Source organism: Notolepis coatsorum, assembly GCF_963971535.1.
Source record: "Notolepis coatsorum genome assembly, chromosome: 7".
Classification (NCBI taxonomy): domain Eukaryota; kingdom Metazoa; phylum Chordata; class Actinopteri; order Aulopiformes; family Paralepididae; genus Notolepis; species Notolepis coatsorum.
The window spans coordinates 134,838,071-134,857,096 of NC_140171.1; the positions used below are offsets into that span (position 1 = coordinate 134,838,071).

General features: G+C 41.4%; 1 long non-coding RNA gene across 1 annotated transcript; it reads right to left on the minus strand.

Annotated features, from left to right (window-relative positions):
• Positions 1 to 15,022: 15,022 nt before the first annotated feature.
• On the minus strand, positions 15,023 to 17,582 carry LOC311232138. Its single transcript, XR_014619920.1, has 3 exons — positions 17,444 to 17,582; positions 15,813 to 16,551; positions 15,023 to 15,527 (listed from the first exon to the last, which is right to left on the minus strand). It is a non-coding gene; the product is annotated as an uncharacterized lncRNA (long non-coding RNA).
• Between the last annotated feature and the right edge of the window lie 1,444 nt (positions 17,583 to 19,026).

A 19,026-nucleotide genomic window follows, 5' to 3' on the forward strand; every position in this document is an offset into this window, starting at 1 on the left:
GCTGGATGCCCCCATGTCCTGAAGACATCAAGACAGCAGCTATTGCAGCAGAAGAAACACCAGAGAGCACTGACAAAAGGGAGATATACCCCTACTGTACTTGTGGAGAAGGTAAGTTCTTAATAGAATAGAATAGTGTTTATGTCATTTAGAACTTTTCTCTGTGTAATACGTCAGAAAGGTCTCGTGTGGATGCATACTTTTGTTCCAACCAATCAGTAACACATATGATTCTACAAGATACAAGATACAAGATACAAGAGTTTTATTTGTCACGGCATACAGGTATACAGTGAAATGCGGGGGGGTCTCGCCCCACAACGATGTGCATAATACAAGTAATAATAATAAGAGTCCAACCGAGCGACATAGTGCAATAAACAAGTAAACAAATTTGTTTCAAAAACACTCTCAAAGAACACCTATGGGAGACTGCAATTCGAAACTGGTCCCTGTAAATGTCCTAACACAACCCCCTCCAATGTACAGTAAATGACCAAGTATGGTTTTGTACAATTCCAATGTACAGTTTTGCTTGTACAGTTGTACAGTGTTCCCCACCCACCCACCCCTCCCACGTACAGTCCCCCCCACCCCCCCCAACCCCACCTACCCAACCTCCTCCAATGTACAGTTTCTACGTCAAATGTATATACTCTCTTTTCTGGACTCTTTTTGTATCACAAACAGTACTGTAATTGCAAATCTGGTATGTCATAAATGTATAGATGTAGCAGTACTGTCTATCTATATGTCATGTATGTCATATATGTTACGATGAATTGAAAATGGGGGACCCTGATGTAAACAAGACGAAAGTCTTTCTCTGGTCTGCATCCCCTTAACAATTGTATGTATTGAGCTGTACTGTACCCATTCTGCAATCTGTTAATAAAGTTTTCAATCAATCAATCAATCAAACGTACTGTATATTTTAGTTGATGAAATATTTTTGTTGACTAAATATTTTAGTTGATGAAATATGTTTTCATTTCAGTGTCACAGTATGACATCGATCTCCAAAATAAGAAAAAAAATAAAAATAAAATGTGGGGCCTCTAGTGGCGGGGGCCTCCAAATTTTTTTTAAATAAAAGTTAAAAAAAAAAATATATATATTTGGGGCCTCTAGTGACGAGGGGCCTAAAAAAACAAAAAAAAAGGAAAAAAATAATCATAATAATTTGGGGCCTCTAGTGACGAGGGGCCTCCAAAAGGCCTCTAGTGACGAGGGGCCTCCAAAAAGATTAAAAATAAAAGTTAAAAAAATAATAATACTAATTTGGGGCCTCTTGTGACGAGGGGCCTTTAAAAGGCCTCTAGTGACGAGGGGCCTTCAAATTTTTTTTTAATTAAAGTTAAAAAAATATATAAAAAATGTTGGGGCCTCTAGTGACGAGAGGCCCCTCATCACTAGAGGCCCACAGGCCGCGGCCCGGACAGCCCGGTCGTTAATCCGGCCCTGATTGTCATGCGTATCATTGCTGACAACTTGCCAGACCTGAATGGGCCCAGATCCAGAGTCGTCAGGCACATCCAACATGACCACACAAAGGAAATGCAGGAAAAGAGCACAGTTGTAAGTTCACTTGTAATCATCTCCTAGTGTACTTGTAACATTAGATGCAAAGCATCTTATATGATCCGCAAATTCACTCACTCACTTATGAACAAACGGGTTCACTCACATACTCGCTGTTAAGCAATCCAAACAGAGGCTTTGAATCTATGATGCTTGTAATTTTATCTTTTAATTGGGTGATGATCATTATGTCCCTCAACAGGTCAGCCTGGGTGTGGTATCCGAAAATCCGAATACCAATGACGGAGTCGTCAAGATCATGGACGGGCTACACCGCTACACCAGTATGTGCCAACCGTCCATGGGGACCCATACCCAATTTTATGCTGTGGTGATGCACTCAGCATTGAGAGAATGGTCCAATGCCGTTGTCAGAGGTCCAATGGTTCCACCCCAGCATCCAGATTTGAAGGGCTGGTGGAAGCACCACAAGAGTTTCACAAGGAAATGGTTTGCTTTCAGGTGGGTTCATGTTTTATCTTGAAAATGTACTTCAAATATGTTTGTTTTTATGTCCTATATGTTTTTGAATTATGGATTGTATGCTCTTGAGTTTTAATTTAATAATGTTAGACACTATAGGGTCTCCAATGTTGAGATTGGAGATTTGGTCAAATATTAGGTTTAATACAATGATATGATTCAATATCACCGGATATGATGGACATGCTGGTGTCCAACACAAGTCAGGCGGCACGAGGGACATTATCCCAAATCAGGGATTTCTTCTCTCACAAATCCCTCCGTAAGGAAGTAAAAGACAACTGCCAACACGTCTGGGATTTTATTGTGGTAATATTCAAATGTTAAAGATTATATCAAGATGAATCCATATAGCTACTTATATTTAGTAATAATTAATAAGATACTTTTGCTTCAATGTTCTAACACCAACATTTTTAAATGATTAAAAATAATGACTTATCAAATTTATTCCCACAGTTTGTGGTAGGGGCAGATATGTCACACTGCTTGTCACAGATATGCACAACATGGAAAGTGTGGAAGAAAGACCAGCTGACTACCCAGAGGACGCCGATGAGCAAATGGACTGGCTCTACAAGACTGCGCAGAGAGTTGTGGACTTCTGCTGGATGCCCCCATGTCCTGAAGACATCAAGACAGCAGCTATTGCAGCAGAAGAAACACCAGAGAGCACTGACAAAAGGGAGATATACCCCTACTGTACTTGTGGAGAAGGTAAGTTCTTAATAGAATAGAATAGTGTTTATGTCATTTAGAACTTTTCTCTGTGTAATACGTCAGAAAGGTCTCGTGTGGATGCATACTTTTGTTCCAACCAATCAGTAACACATATGATTCTACAAGATACAAGATACAAGATACAAGAGTTTTATTTGTCACGGCATACAGGTATACAGTGAAATGCGGGGGGGTCTCGCCCCACAACGATGTGCATAATACAAGTAATAATAATAAGAGTCCAACCGAGCGACATAGTGCAATAAACAAGTAAACAAATTTGTTTCAAAAACACTCTCAAAGAACACCTATGGGAGACTGCAATTCGAAACTGGTCCCTGTAAATGTCCTAACACAACCCCCTCCAATGTACAGTAAATGACCAAGTATGGTTTTGTACAATTCCAATGTACAGTTTTGCTTGTACAGTTGTACAGTGTTCCCCACCCACCCACCCCTCCCACGTACAGTCCCCCCCACCCCCCCCAACCCCACCTACCCAACCTCCTCCAATGTACAGTTTCTACGTCAAATGTATATACTCTCTTTTCTGGACTCTTTTTGTATCACAAACAGTACTGTAATTGCAAATCTGGTATGTCATAAATGTATAGATGTAGCAGTACTGTCTATCTATATGTCATGTATGTCATATATGTTACGATGAATTGAAAATGGGGGACCCTGATGTAAACAAGACGAAAGTCTTTCTCTGGTCTGCATCCCCTTAACAATTGTATGTATTGAGCTGTACTGTACCCATTCTGCAATCTGTTAATAAAGTTTTCAATCAATCAATCAATCAAACGTACTGTATATTTTAGTTGATGAAATATTTTTGTTGACTAAATATTTTAGTTGATGAAATATGTTTTCATTTCAGTGTCACAGTATGACATCGATCTCCAAAATAAGAAAAAAAATAAAAATAAAATGTGGGGCCTCTAGTGGCGGGGGCCTCCAAATTTTTTTTAAATAAAAGTTAAAAAAAAATATATATATATTTGGGGCCTCTAGTGACGAGGGGCCTAAAAAAACAAAAAAAAAGGAAAAAAATAATCATAATAATTTGGGGCCTCTAGTGACGAGGGGCCTCCAAAAGGCCTCTAGTGACGAGGGGCCTCCAAAAAGATTAAAAATAAAAGTTAAAAAAATAATAATACTAATTTGGGGCCTCTTGTGACGAGGGGCCTTTAAAAGGCCTCTAGTGACGAGGGGCCTTCAAATTTTTTTTTAATTAAAGTTAAAAAAATATATAAAAAATGTTGGGGCCTCTAGTGACGAGAGGCCCCTCATCACTAGAGGCCCACAGGCCGCGGCCCGGACAGCCCGGTCGTTAATCCGGCCCTGATTGTCATGCGTATCATTGCTGACAACTTGCCAGACCTGAATGGGCCCAGATCCAGAGTCGTCAGGCACATCCAACATGACCACACAAAGGAAATGCAGGAAAAGAGCACAGTTGTAAGTTCACTTGTAATCATCTCCTAGTGTACTTGTAACATTAGATGCAAAGCATCTTATATGATCCGCAAATTCACTCACTCACTTATGAACAAACGGGTTCACTCACATACTCGCTGTTAAGCAATCCAAACAGAGGCTTTGAATCTATGATGCTTGTAATTTTATCTTTTAATTGGGTGATGATCATTATGTCCCTCAACAGGTCAGCCTGGGTGTGGTATCCGAAAATCCGAATACCAATGACGGAGTCGTCAAGATCATGGACGGGCTACACCGCTACACCAGTATGTGCCAACCGTCCATGGGGACCCATACCCAATTTTATGCTGTGGTGATGCACTCAGCATTGAGAGAATGGTCCAATGCCGTTGTCAGAGGTCCAATGGTTCCACCCCAGCATCCAGATTTGAAGGGCTGGTGGAAGCACCACAAGAGTTTCACAAGGAAATGGTTTGCTTTCAGGTGGGTTCATGTTTTATCTTGAAAATGTACTTCAAATATGTTTGTTTTTATGTCCTATATGTTTTTGAATTATGGATTGTATGCTCTTGAGTTTTAATTTAATAATGTTAGACACTATAGGGTCTCCAATGTTGAGATTGGAGATTTGGTCAAATATTAGGTTTAATACAATGATATGATTCAATATCACCGGATATGATGGACATGCTGGTGTCCAACACAAGTCAGGCGGCACGAGGGACATTATCCCAAATCAGGGATTTCTTCTCTCACAAATCCCTCCGTAAGGAAGTAAAAGACAACTGCCAACACGTCTGGGATTTTATTGTGGTAATATTCAAATGTTAAAGATTATATCAAGATGAATCCATATAGCTACTTATATTTAGTAATAATTAATAAGATACTTTTGCTTCAATGTTCTAACACCAACATTTTTAAATGATTAAAAATAATGACTTATCAAATTTATTCCCACAGTTTGTGGTAGGGGCAGATATGTCACACTGCTTGTCACAGATATGCACAACATGGAAAGTGTGGAAGAAAGACCAGCTGACTACCCAGAGGACGCCGATGAGCAAATGGACTGGCTCTACAAGACTGCGCAGAGAGTTGTGGACTTCTGCTGGATGCCCCCATGTCCTGAAGACATCAAGACAGCAGCTATTGCAGCAGAAGAAACACCAGAGAGCACTGACAAAAGGGAGATATACCCCTACTGTACTTGTGGAGAAGGTAAGTTCTTAATAGAATAGAATAGTGTTTATGTCATTTAGAACTTTTCTCTGTGTAATACGTCAGAAAGGTCTCGTGTGGATGCATACTTTTGTTCCAACCAATCAGTAACACATATGATTCTACAAGATACAAGATACAAGATACAAGAGTTTTATTTGTCACGGCATACAGGTATACAGTGAAATGCGGGGGGGTCTCGCCCCACAACGATGTGCATAATACAAGTAATAATAATAAGAGTCCAACCGAGCGACATAGTGCAATAAACAAGTAAACAAAGTAGGCATATCGGTATCTGTACATGAGCTATTTGCAGAGCATGGTAGGACATGCTAGGTCCTCAAAGTCTAGATTGAAGACTGTTATGAAATCAAATGCTTGCCTGGAACAAAAGCTTGCACCCCGCAGGCCCTTGTAGGGTAGGATTGCCCTCCCCTGTTAAAATGTTTTTTTTCCTAAGAAAAATATGGAGAGACAATGGTCCAATGCAGCAGCAACCTCTGCAGGGGAGCTTGGTTCCATGAGAGCTGTGTACAACTGACTGTATCACCTGGCGCAGACGAGGACTGGTTCTGTAGCCCAGAGTGCCAGGCAAATGGCTCTTACGTGCACTGCGTCTGCAAACAACAGCTAGGTGGAACGATGATTCAGTGTGCCCTCAAGGCGCAGTGCAAAAGGAGCGAGTGGTACCATGAAAAGTGCCTGACTACCTCAGAAAAAGCCAAGGCCAAGCAACGTAAGAATGTGTAAATCAGCTGTCACAAACTATAACTCTTATATTTTTTATTTAATAATGATGGTTCATTTTGTTTGGGTGTTACAGCCACATGGTACTGCTCAGGTGACTGCCTTAGTGCATTGCTACCTACAGACCACGTTGCGGACCACGTGCTGAATTACAGCAAAGCTGTCATCTGGGAGGGACTGTACAACATGGCAAGGTGAGACGCTGTGAGGGAGGGAGATGGAGAAGCCATGACGGATTTCTGGAAGTCCGACATGGTCCTGTTCTGGGGAAGACGGCACCCAAAGTATTTTAACATTAGCCATCTACTCCTGACAGGTAACACTTAAATAAATTATAATGTGCTTACTGTAAAGCCTTATGTTATTGTCAGATTAATAGTATTTTTTGTACATTAGGGATTGAGGGATTCTATCCCGAACGAGTCAGAGGAGACCTCAAGTGGAACCGTGTGGCCAATTTGAGTGGCCAACCTGGAGGCAACATTGGCTTAGACCTCGTTAATGAACTCCAGAACAATGAATTCAAAGGTATGAAAACCAACATAAATTTTTTTGCTAATCTTTCATACAAATACTAACATTCCTGAGCAGTAACAACAGCGGTGGGCAATTCCATGCAAATGTCAACCTCACCATGAAAAAATTTAAATAACATGATAATAACCAAACCAATTTCAAATGTATCATCAAGGTCTATATTTTGTACAAAATAGATTTGATCGTATTATTTATGAGAATGCATGTTTTTTCACACTATAGGAGGAGACACAATGATGTAAAAAAAAAAGATTCTCAATTAACCCAATTGTATGACTTTCTGAATGGCAAGAATGGCAAAAAAATATATATATATTTCCAGACACAACTTTTTCACACATTGTTGGTCTAGGCAGAGCAGTGTCCACGTTAGCCTACTGCTAATCGGCTGCTCAGCCTACATGTGTATTTGTTATTGTTTTGCCAAGTATCGTGACAAGAAACCCACCCCAAAAAACACAGAAACCCGAAATGAAACCAAACAGAAAGTAAATGATTATTATTCCAGGGACGACAGTCTGTGTAGGTACCATGAAAACACTACCCTTCTCCTGGAATGTGTGCGGCGCCATGTTCCTCGCAAAGTCTTTAAGAGCTCGACAGAATTTGTCAGTTCCGCGGTTTGCAGCACTGACGAGCCACAATGCATGCTTAACACTTGCGAGAAGTGCAGAGATGCAAAACTGTTCCGGAACAGTATTGTGGACCACATACCAGATGAGGATAAACAACTGAAGACCAACTGGTATGCCTGGGAGACGGTCGGTGGAGTGCAAATGAAGGTCCCGAAGACTGGGTACTAGGCGACCACCCAAGCAGATGGAGATTCTGTGGTTCTGCAAGTGGACTTTGCCGCGAACTACACAGCGGCGTACCAGGATGAGATCGAGTCTGCCCACTGGAATCATAAGCAGATCTCCATCTTCACCTCCGTTCCCTGGTCTGATGCCGACTCCTTGTCCTATGTGGTGGTGAGTGACAGCCTGGACCATGACAAGAAGGCTGTGGCAACCTTTATGGGAAAGATTGTAGAAAACATCAGGAGAAAACATCCCCACATGACACAGCTGCACATATTCAGCGATGGAGCTGCCTCCCACTTCAAAAAACAAATTTTTGTGGGCCTTTTTATCGTCAAGTTTCATCATGTGTTCAGTGAGTCCAAAAAGCTAGTCCATTTCCGTAACATCCATAACGCCGTGAATCTAATCTATCTTTATCTCAATAAGTCTAACTAAAATGTGTAAATTATACTTCCAATTCTAATCGATGCCATGTCAATGTTAAGTTAAGTTTCCAATTTTCTCTCTGAATGTAACATCCATAACGCTGGAATTGCCCCTGTGTAATAATGAATGTAACTGTTTTGCAGAAATGGTCCAGCGATCGAGGGGAATGTACACCGACAAGATAGATCGTCTCTTCCAAAGTTCTGGTATCGGTCAGTCCAGAAAATATTATTTTGGGACAAACAAACCGATAAAGAAAAGGCAAAAGGTTGACGTTGCCAAATTTGTGAAGGAGTACAAGAAGGACAAGCTGTTCGACTTCATCCCTGGGAGGAACCACAGGGGCTTTAAAGATTTCACCTACCATCAAGGGGTCAAGGATCCACAGAAGATGGGGAGGACGATGAGGAGCCTTGCTGAGCGGATGGATGGATGGCGTGGGATGAATACAGGTGACATATTAGAATAGGAAGCACCTTTGTCTCCATTTAAAATTGATAGAAATAAAAGGACTAAAACTCGAACAATTACTAAAATCACAAAGACAAACCTGCAGAATCGCACACGCTGCAACACACATCTCTGCCACATGCAGCTTCTAAGGTGTGTCTGCCCATTTCTGGTAAGAATAGGAAATCCAGCGCCTGTTTCCGGATGCAGTTGTTGTTTTTTGCCTCTTCAATTAGCTTGATCTTGCAGGGATCCACATATCGGGAATTGCACGATCGGCTGGTTATGTACATGGTGGCTGTACCCTCTGCTCCGTCAGGGGAACATCGTCCAACCTAGGGATGGGTATCGTTAGGATTTTATCGATACTACTACTCTTATCGATACTGCTTAACGGTTAGGTACTTTATCGATACTCTTATCGGTTCTTTTAAATCAAATCAAATCTAATTAATTTGTAAGGCCCGACAACACACGTTAATGTCCCCATGGGCCGGACACGTCTTCTTTAAACAAGTCAAGAAGAAACATCACAATGAGTCAAGAACACCATAAGGTCCAACATTTTATAAAATAAATGCAAAAAAAATAAATGCAACACTCCCAGACATACCCCACGCGGAGGTAATGAAAAACTCAATAAAACCTAGCAATAGGAGGGGGTTAGAGAGTTCCCATGTTTGTAGTGGGCGGAGATGGAGCAATAAATACATGTAGTGAGCATATGCATACATGGTGACAGTAGAATCATAGTATATAAGAAAATTCCCATTTAGTCCCTAGTCCTACCTCCTGCCAGTAGCTGAGGATGTTCTTGGACGGTCCCCAGTGAACTATCCTCCTGGCGTCCTCCACCTGCACACCCAGACCAAATGCGATGGTGGCAATCACGCAGCGGATATGGCTATCACGCCTTTTGAATGTGGCCAGTATCCTCTGCTGCGCTGGGAGATCTGTCAAGTAATTCAAGTCAAATAATTTATTTATAAAGCACGTTTAAAAACTCATGAGCCATGGACGTTCCCAAAGTTGCACACCTATTGGCAGGCCATCTTTGACACCTTCTCTAAGATATTTGGAAAGGTAGTAGAGCCATCTCCATATATAGCAATATTCGAAGTGATGAATGCGTTAACTACTATTTCAAGGTCGACGAGAGAATTGGTTTTATTTTAGTGATGTTGCGGAGTAGGAAAAAGCATGACTTACATTTACATTTAGTCATTTAGCTGACGCTTTTATCCAAAGTGACTTACCAGTGTTCTTCATAAACATCTCCACCAGCTTGTTCTCCACTTTGCGCTCCCCACCATTCCAGAACCCATCCTGAAGCCCCTTGTGCATTGCGTAATATAAATTACACACATCGCTGGTGGATCTGTGTAGAATGGAGACATAAATTCATAGTACTAATTAGGATTATTTCGGTATACCAGTGTGACTATACACACATACATATGTGACGGATCATATTGGTCTGCATTGTGTTGATGTTAAATGTTAATGTCCCGAGGGGGAGTCGAACAGGGGAGCTCCCGCGCCGCGGGTGACGACACAGGCCGCTGCACTAAGAAGTGAATCCACTCCTAACTACCGTACCTATGCGTCTGTTAACCCTGTTATGAGGAAGTGAGTTTAACTTACCAGCCCGCAATGCCACAGTCACTCGTCAACGCCCCTGTTTCCGTGACTGTGGACATACCCACGGGCTTCCCCGTTACACATACATATGTAATTGATGGGTATTGTATTGTATACATTTGATTACCTAATGTACAGATTACTAAGGTATTCCAGATACATTTATCCAAAATAATATAAGTAGTTATATGCAGAGTACATGTCTTTGCAGGATATGGTACAATAATCTGATGAATTGCGACCATTGTGTGATTTCAATTAAGCTTTCCTTCAATGCAAAAATCAACTTGTTTGTGTTGTATTATATAGACTTACTTGCAGTAAATTATTGTTTTTGGTGCCGTCCGGCCAAACTCCCTCAATGACGTGAAGAGCCAATCCACCTCTTTCGGAAAATTGGCCGAACATTTCACCACGGAAAGGTGTATGTTTGGCCTTAAAAATACAACAGAAAACTATTGACAGGTTTTTCATTTAAATAGTTATTATTTTATCTTTACTTGGTGGTGTATGCACTTTGCTTGGTAGTGTATGTGCTTACATACCTGTCAGGTAGGGCAGTGATGATTTCCACCATGTCCTTGTCCAGGTGGAAGAGCTCTAACACATCCGACACCATTTGCTCAGTGACTGTTGCAGTCAACAGCAAAATCGGACATGCCAGAGCACAGCGGACACGGGGAATCTTCCTGTAGTCCTCCCGGAATGTGTCTCCCCTATAATATACAACATGATTATGACCAATGAGCAATATTTTTCCTTTGTTTATAATAATTACTTTAAATTCATACTAACCATGCTGTGATGCAATGGGCTTCATCCACAGCGAGTAAGCAGATGGCATCCTTTGTGGACTTCATCCAGGACCACCATGGCTCAATAAGGAGACATTCAGGGGACATGAAGAGAAGTGTAACCTCTCCTGCAAGGATACCTGTCAAAAATAAGGCCATCGGGGGATGGATTAACTCCTCTCAATGCCACACATTTATATAGTTGTGTATATATGATGTTGACTTTATTTCAGGTGTGCAGTATAAAATAAGAGTTCAATAGGCTCTGAACAGGCTTATTTTTGTGCCAGTTTATTCAACATCATCACACATGTTAGCCCCTTCCCAAGGGGCTACACAGGCTACACACATGTTATCAGGGTGACGAATGACCTCCTAATGACCGCTGATGCAGGATCACCATCACTCATCATCCTCCTCGATCTGACAGTGGCATTTGACACTGTGGACCACACCATCCTCCTGGAGCGCCTCCACAACACTGTTGGACTGTCGGACCATGCACTACAGTGGTTCCAGTCCTACCTCTTGGACTGAATATGTCTCACTGGGAGGACACAAGTCCAGGCTGCTCGATGTCACCTGTGGTGTTCCGCAGGGGTCGGTTTTTGGTCCCATTCTATTCATCACCTACATGCTCCCCCTCGGTCTTGTCATCGGCAGACATGGAATGTCCTTCCACTGTTATGCCGATGACACACAACTCTACATAAAAACGGCCCCAAACCCCTCTGCAGCTCTGTCATGCCTCACCACCTGTCTTGGGGAGATAAAGACATGGATGAACAGCAACTTCCTCCAACTAAACAGCAAAAAAACCGAGGCACTCCTAATTGGCACCCCTCACCAGGTTCAGTCTTCATCCATATCACATCTCACCTTTGACGGCCAGGTAATCCCCCTCTCCCCCTCAGTCACAAATCTGGGGGTTCGATTTGACCCCCACCTGACCTTCAACACCCACATAAAACACCTCTGCAAGACCTCATTCTATCACATAAAAAACATATCAAAACTGCGTCCCATTCTAACCCTGTCAGATGCAGAAAAGCTTGTCCATGCCTTTGTCTCCTCAAGACTGGACTACTGTAACGGACTCTTCATCGGGATTCCTGGCAAGAGCATCCAAAAGCTGCAATACATCCAAAACAGCGCTGCCAGGATCCTGTTGAGAGTCCTTAAACACGATCACATAACCCCCATCCTCCACTCACTACACTGGCTCCCCATCTCATCCAGGGATCAACTACAAAATCCTGACGATCACCCATAACTGCATAAACGGACACGCACCCCTCTACCTTCAGGAACTCATCACTCCACAATCCTTCACCCGCACCCTCAGATCCGCAGGTAGCCTGCTCCTTCAGGTCCCCAATACCTCGGCTCTGCACCATGGGTGACCGAACCTTCTGCACGGCTGCACCACGCCTGTGGAACAACCTCCCCATCCAGCTGAGGGCACCACAGAGCCTGGACTCTTTTAAAGCAGGCCTGAAAACCTATCTTTGACTGTTAGCTTTTTATTTTAATTTGATTGCGCTTTTGTTTTTAAATTGTCTGTTTATACTATATTTTTAATTAACTATGTTCTATTTTTATCTTATTTTTATTCTGTATTTTATTTTTTTTGTTTTACTAATAACTATTTTATTTCTATTTTTGTAACTGTTTTAACCATGTAGTGTAGCACTTTGGGATCCCAGCGAACAAAAAGTGCATTACAAATCCAATCTATTATTATTATTATTATTATTATTATTATTATTATTATTATTATTATTATTATTATTATTATTATTATTATTATTATTATTATTATTATTATTATTATTATTATCAGTGTTATTGTAATATGTATATACTACGGTTATGAGCCTGAAGACAAGTGTAACCTCTCCTTCAAGGATACCTGTCAAAAATAAGGCCATCGGGGGATGGATTATCTCCTCTCAATGCCAAACATTTATATAGTTGTGTATATATGATGTTGACTTTATTTCAGGTGTGCAGTATAAAATAAGAGTTCAATAGGCTCTGAACAGGCTTATTTTTGTGCCAGCTTATTCAACATCATCACACATGTTAGCCCCTTCCCAAGGGGCTACACAGGCTACACACATGTTATCAGTGTTATTGTAATATGTATATACTACGGTTATGTGCCTGAAGACAAGTGTAACCTCTCCTTCAAGGATACCTGTGAAAAATAAGGCCATCGGGGGATGGATTATCTCCTCTCAATGCCAAACATTTATATAGTTGTGTATATATGATGTTGACTTTATTTCAGGTGTGCAGTATAAAATAAGAGTTCAATATAGGCTCTGAACAGGCTTATTTTTGTGCCAGCTTATTATTGTATATAGTTATTGTTTTATGTATATACTACGGTTATGTGCCTGTTATTAAAAATGTTATGCCAAACATACTTCTCACTGTGTCACTGTCCATGTCCTTCATGACTGCAGCCGCAGACACACCTTTGGATCTCCAAATGCTGACCTGGTCTATCATTAAAGCCTTCAGGGGGCTCACAACCAGCACACGGTGCTTTTTCCCAGGATGCATCTATGAAAGAAAGTAATAGTAACGCCTTTTTAATAATATTGAAATTATTTTATTGGGAAAACCACATTGAGATACAGTATCTCATTTTCGAGAGGGTCCCAATGGCGAATTAATGAATGCAAACTTTAATGAACAGATTGCAGAATGGGTACAGTACAGTACGGCTCAATATACACAATTGTTAAGGGGATGCAGACCAGAGAAAAACATTTGTCTTGTTTACATCAGGGTCCCCCATTTTAAATTCATAGTGGAGCTGACACAAATGTGTAGTTTACTCAATTCTAATTTCATGGATGTAATTACCAATTAGGTCATTACACGGGGGGAAGCAATTAACATGAAAATACATGGCTGGCTGTAAATAACATTTTAATAATAATAATATTGTTCATCTTACCGTGTCCATTATTTTCCCGAAAAGACCGAATGACGCACTTTTGCCATACCCAGTCGGCAAAATTGCAAACACATTTTTGCCGTCTGCCAAGGCTTTAAAGATAGCTATTTGCTTTGGTTTCAAAATAAATGGTGAAACCTCCTTAAGAACACTGTCCACATCCATATCTACTTTTTTTGTTCAGTTAGCAACTACAGAAAAGATATCAACCAAACCTGAGCGCGACACCTTTTTATAGGAATTACCTGGTAAGGTCATGGAAAGGTCATGGGGATGCTCTCGCCAGAAGACACCACATGGTAGAATCTGCTGAGCGCTTCATGGGGGCCATGTCCTGTGATTGCAAACCACCTGTGTCCATCTGTGTATTGTTGTAATGACCAACAGGGACCGATAGGGAGCGCAGTGATTGCTGGACGCACCAGGCATGCGACAAAAAGAGTTGCAGAAGAAGAAGACGCCATCTTGCCAGAGTTCGTTGTGAGCAGAGCCCTTTAATTAAGAGTTGCGACACGCTTTGATCTCGCCGACAGGATATCACGTGGTTCACGTAGCTACCTGTAGTTCCAATTTGACCTTCCTGTCAACTTGATATCAGCGGGACAGAACGGCAGAACTAATTATACGGCTCTGCTACTACTGTTACAGCAATTTTTGGTACTTATTAATACAATGTGCATTGATCACTGTTGCGATATATCATTTACATATCTGCTACTTTAATATTTACATTATATCACTAGGCGATGACGGCAATTTCGAACGTTAAATGCTAGCTGTGCTAGCTGACTTATTTTACATGAGCCATATCACCAGTTGTTACACAATCAAGCATCATTGTATTAATCAGCCCACATTATATGTGGGCTATTTATATTCAATATATATAATAGCATTTCAGGTGAGTGGCAGAGAGACTTGTGCTTCTACACATCCTAATGCTATCTATAGTATAAGTATAGTATAAGACATTCATACATGCACATGTGAAAATGCAGTGAATATCATATCAAGCTGTTTACTCTGCATTTCTTAGCATTTACATTTCATACTGTAACCATTGATACTACTCAATTAAGCCAAGAAAGAAGTTTGGTCAACAGTACAAAATATACAAAGCAACCAATTGCATTCCACACATTTTTTATTATTATGTAAGGGATAATGTATGGCTACATGGTCATTATAATTGACCGACACAGAGTTTAAAATACCGAGGCGCCGCGCCGAGGTGTTTTAAACGTAGTGAAGGTCAATTATTTTGCGACAATGACCGAGTAGGCTATACATTATCCCGCTTATTACATGGCTAACTTACTAACAATATACCTAATTCATTTTACATCGACTCGCAATACTGGTTCTGGCTGCGTTCTGTCTCCGCTCGTCGCTCCGCCCCCTGTCATCGCCGGCAGCAGAACACCGAGTGTCTAATTGCACTGAAACAGTGTGTGTCAGTGGGCTTGATTGCGAACAGCTGCGCACTGCGGTCATTATTGAAAAAACAGGGGGGCTATTGACCAATCACAAGCAAGCATTTCGGCGAATGTGAAAACGCCATGTAATAAAGGCCTATAATATGTCCAATGTCCATGTAGAGGTCCAGTCTTCCACTCCTGTTGTTTGTAGTGCTAGGGCCTTTCTGTCACGACTGCTGCTCACCACAGACTGGACACATGCACGTCATTATAGTGGTAATTTATCCTAGAAAACAAAACAGGGAGATAGAGAGTTATGGAGTTGCTCATGCACTCTACAACAACACACATCTTGTATCTTCTCATCTCTAACATTTCCATTCCACAGCATGCAAGCATCCTGCTTCAAGAGGTGTATGATTGTGTATGTGACAATAAAACTATTTGATTTCAATATTTTAGAGGGTTTAGAGTTCACCCACCAGTTTCTGCTGTGGGAAACTTGATATTTTAGTATACATATTTTGCTTGCTTAATCATAACATCTAACTTTTATAGATCAACGTCTTACCATGGTCGGCTGTTCAGCATTCGGGTCCACCAATCGGTCAGAGAAAGGGATCCGTATGTATGGGTTCCCAAAGGACACAGACCGGAGAAGAAAATGGTTGGCCAAAGTCAGCAGAAGCAACCTGACCATCACACGAAATTACAATAGTAGAAAACTGTGTGCGGTAAGTTACATTTCTACTCCACATTTGGACATTTCACTTGTGGATTAAGGTTCAATTTATTTTACTGTAATATGTACATGACTACAATGAAATTGTGATTAGCAATTATGGGGTAAAGTCTGGAATTATTCTGCAGGCACATTTTGAGGGAGAACAGTTCACAGCAAACAGAAAAGGCCATCTGAAATTGAAGGCTGATGCTGTTCCGACACTATTTGTGCATCGCCCGAGACCCAAGAGGAGGAAGGGTCCCACTGTGAGAACCCCAGAACCTCCAGCACATATTCATACAGTGGCCAGTGACCACACATATTGTGCTCAAATTAACTTTGGTATGAATAAACGTGAAGTTATAATTTATATAATATTTCTAATTTCAATGACTAGCCTACACAGTACACCCTCACTGACAATGCCATGTCATCATTTCAGATATTGAGGCAGGAAGGGAAAATGAGGGAAGAGAGGGCAACGAAGGTGAAGACTGAGGAGATTGATGAGAGGGCCATACCAGGAGCCAATGAGCCAGAAACCAGTGTGCAGCGTCCAAGTGAACCAGGAGCCAGTGAGAAAGACCTGAGGGTTGAGTTAGAAAGAAAAATAAATCAGTTAGAGGCAGCCCTAAAAAGACAAAAAAGAATGAATGTGGTCCTACGGGGAAAAAAAATTGTCATGGAAAAGAAATTAGCTGGAATTTTTTCAAAAGATCAGATTAAAGCGATTGGTATGAAGAGCAAGAGGGGCATGAGATGGGGAAATGACATCATTAAAAAGGCCATAAAAATCCGTTTTGCCACAGGCTCAACAGGCTACAGGCTGCTTCAGGAGATGGAGATTCCTCTCCCCGACATCAGAACCCTGCAAAGGAGACTGCAGCATATAAAGATGGAACCAGGAATATTAGGGGAGGTGTTTGACATACTGAAGCTGAAAGTAGATTGTCGCTGTTCCGAAACAAGACCAGTGCCGCCCTCATGAAGCTCCCAAATGCCATGGATTTGCTGGAGAGAGAGGCTAAGCTGTTAGACAGCAGACTACCCTCATGCCATGATGTACAAAAGAAAATAACCAACAGATACATCAGGCTGAGGTTGAGAATCGCAGCAAAGCACATCCGGGCTGAAAGAAAAACAGTGCTGTCTGACGATGGGCATCTTGGGAGTAAAAGCCAGACAAAAAGGGCAAAGAAGGACCAGCAAAGCCAAGCAACATCTAGGCCTACAACAAGCAGGCCCCCAACAAACACCTTGATCGTTGCCATGGACGTGTTTGGTCTGACCGTTGCTCCTACAAATGTCCCACCACCTAGCGTGGCTGTCCATCGCTCCACCAGCCTCTCCATCCCTCCACCAGTCTCTCCATCCCTCCACTAGCCTCTCCATCGCTTCTACACAAATGGTAAGTCAATATATAAATTGAATATGAATTAAATCATTTGTGAACATTATTTCAGACAATAACGTTGCACCTTATTTAATATTACAGGCTCTCCATCGTCCCACCAGCCTCCTCATCGCTCCACCAGCCTCTCCATCCCTCCACCAGTCTCTCCATCCCTCCACCAGTCTCTCCATCCCTCCACCAGTCTCTCCATCCCTCCACCAGTCTCTCCATCGTCTCCCCCGAGTCTCCATCGCTTCTACACAAATGGTAAGTCAATATATACATTTAATATGAATTAAATCATTTGTGAACATTATTTCAGACAATAACGTTGCACCTTATTTAATATTACAGCCTCCTCATCGTCCCACCAGCCTCTCCATCCCTCCACCAGCCTCTCCATCCCTCCACCAGCCTCTCCATCCCAACAGACAGACCCTCCCCACTGATCCAGGGACTGTAGCCAGACCCTGTTCAATCCCACGCCTATAGATTGTGGGCCACGCATATATTTATTTATATATACTGTATTTCAGAATAAGGGAAAATATGTTTAATATGCCCTTGTGCCATGAGATAAAATGTCGCTCAACACAAAATTGTATTAGATTATATTAAAATGCATTGTCATTATACAGCACAAGTACAGTACAACGGAAATAAGTTTGGCATCCAACCGGAGTGCAAATATAGCAGTAAAGTGCAATAGCAATATTCAATGTACAGGTGATTAGACTGGATACAAAATATATAAAGAGTACTACTGAGTAGTACTCTTGTATACAGTATTTACAGCATTATTGATATCATACAGAGTTGTATGGGTTATATGCAGGTGTAGTAGTAATGTGGTAGGCATATTCACCTTATCAGTCTTCTAGTTGAACCTGGAATGATGTGACAAATAAACCTCTTGATTCTTGGTTTGCAGATTGCAGAATGGGTACAGTACAGTACAATACATACAATTGTTAAGGGGATGCAGACCAGAGAAAGACTTTCGTCTTGTTTACATCAGGGTCCCCCATTTTCAATTCATCAGGAAATATATGACACACACGACATACAGATAGTCAGTACTGCTACATCTATACATTTATGACATACCAGATTTGCAAATACAGTACTGTTTGTGATACAAAAAGTGTCCAGAAAAAGTGTATATACATTTAACGTTACATATACATGGTAACGTTATCTAACTGCATTTAGAATCTAACAAGCTATTAACTTATGATAAACATAAACTAAAGATTGCTACATAAAATACCACTATTGACCATCCATGAGTGGTCTGCTAATGCGTTAAAATGTAAAAAGAAAAATGCAGTAAGTAAGTAAAGTAAAGTAAACTTACGAGCGAGTGCCGCCTCGGCAACAATGAAATGAATGGCGATGAGCTGAGAGCTTGAACTACGGACCCGCCCTGAGGCGCTTTACTTCCGCATTCCACGATAACAACGAAAGTGGGTCAGAGTGGCGGAACTCTTAATTAAAGGGCTCTGGTTGTGAGTACCACTTTTTTTTCCTAACAATGTTTTAAACTGCAACTCCGAGCTTCCAGACCCCACCGTAAAGCTGTGTTAAACCCATATTGTACGCTGGGTATCTTTGAAATTCATATCTGATATATTTTTGACACAACGTCATCCACGCATTCACGCTTGG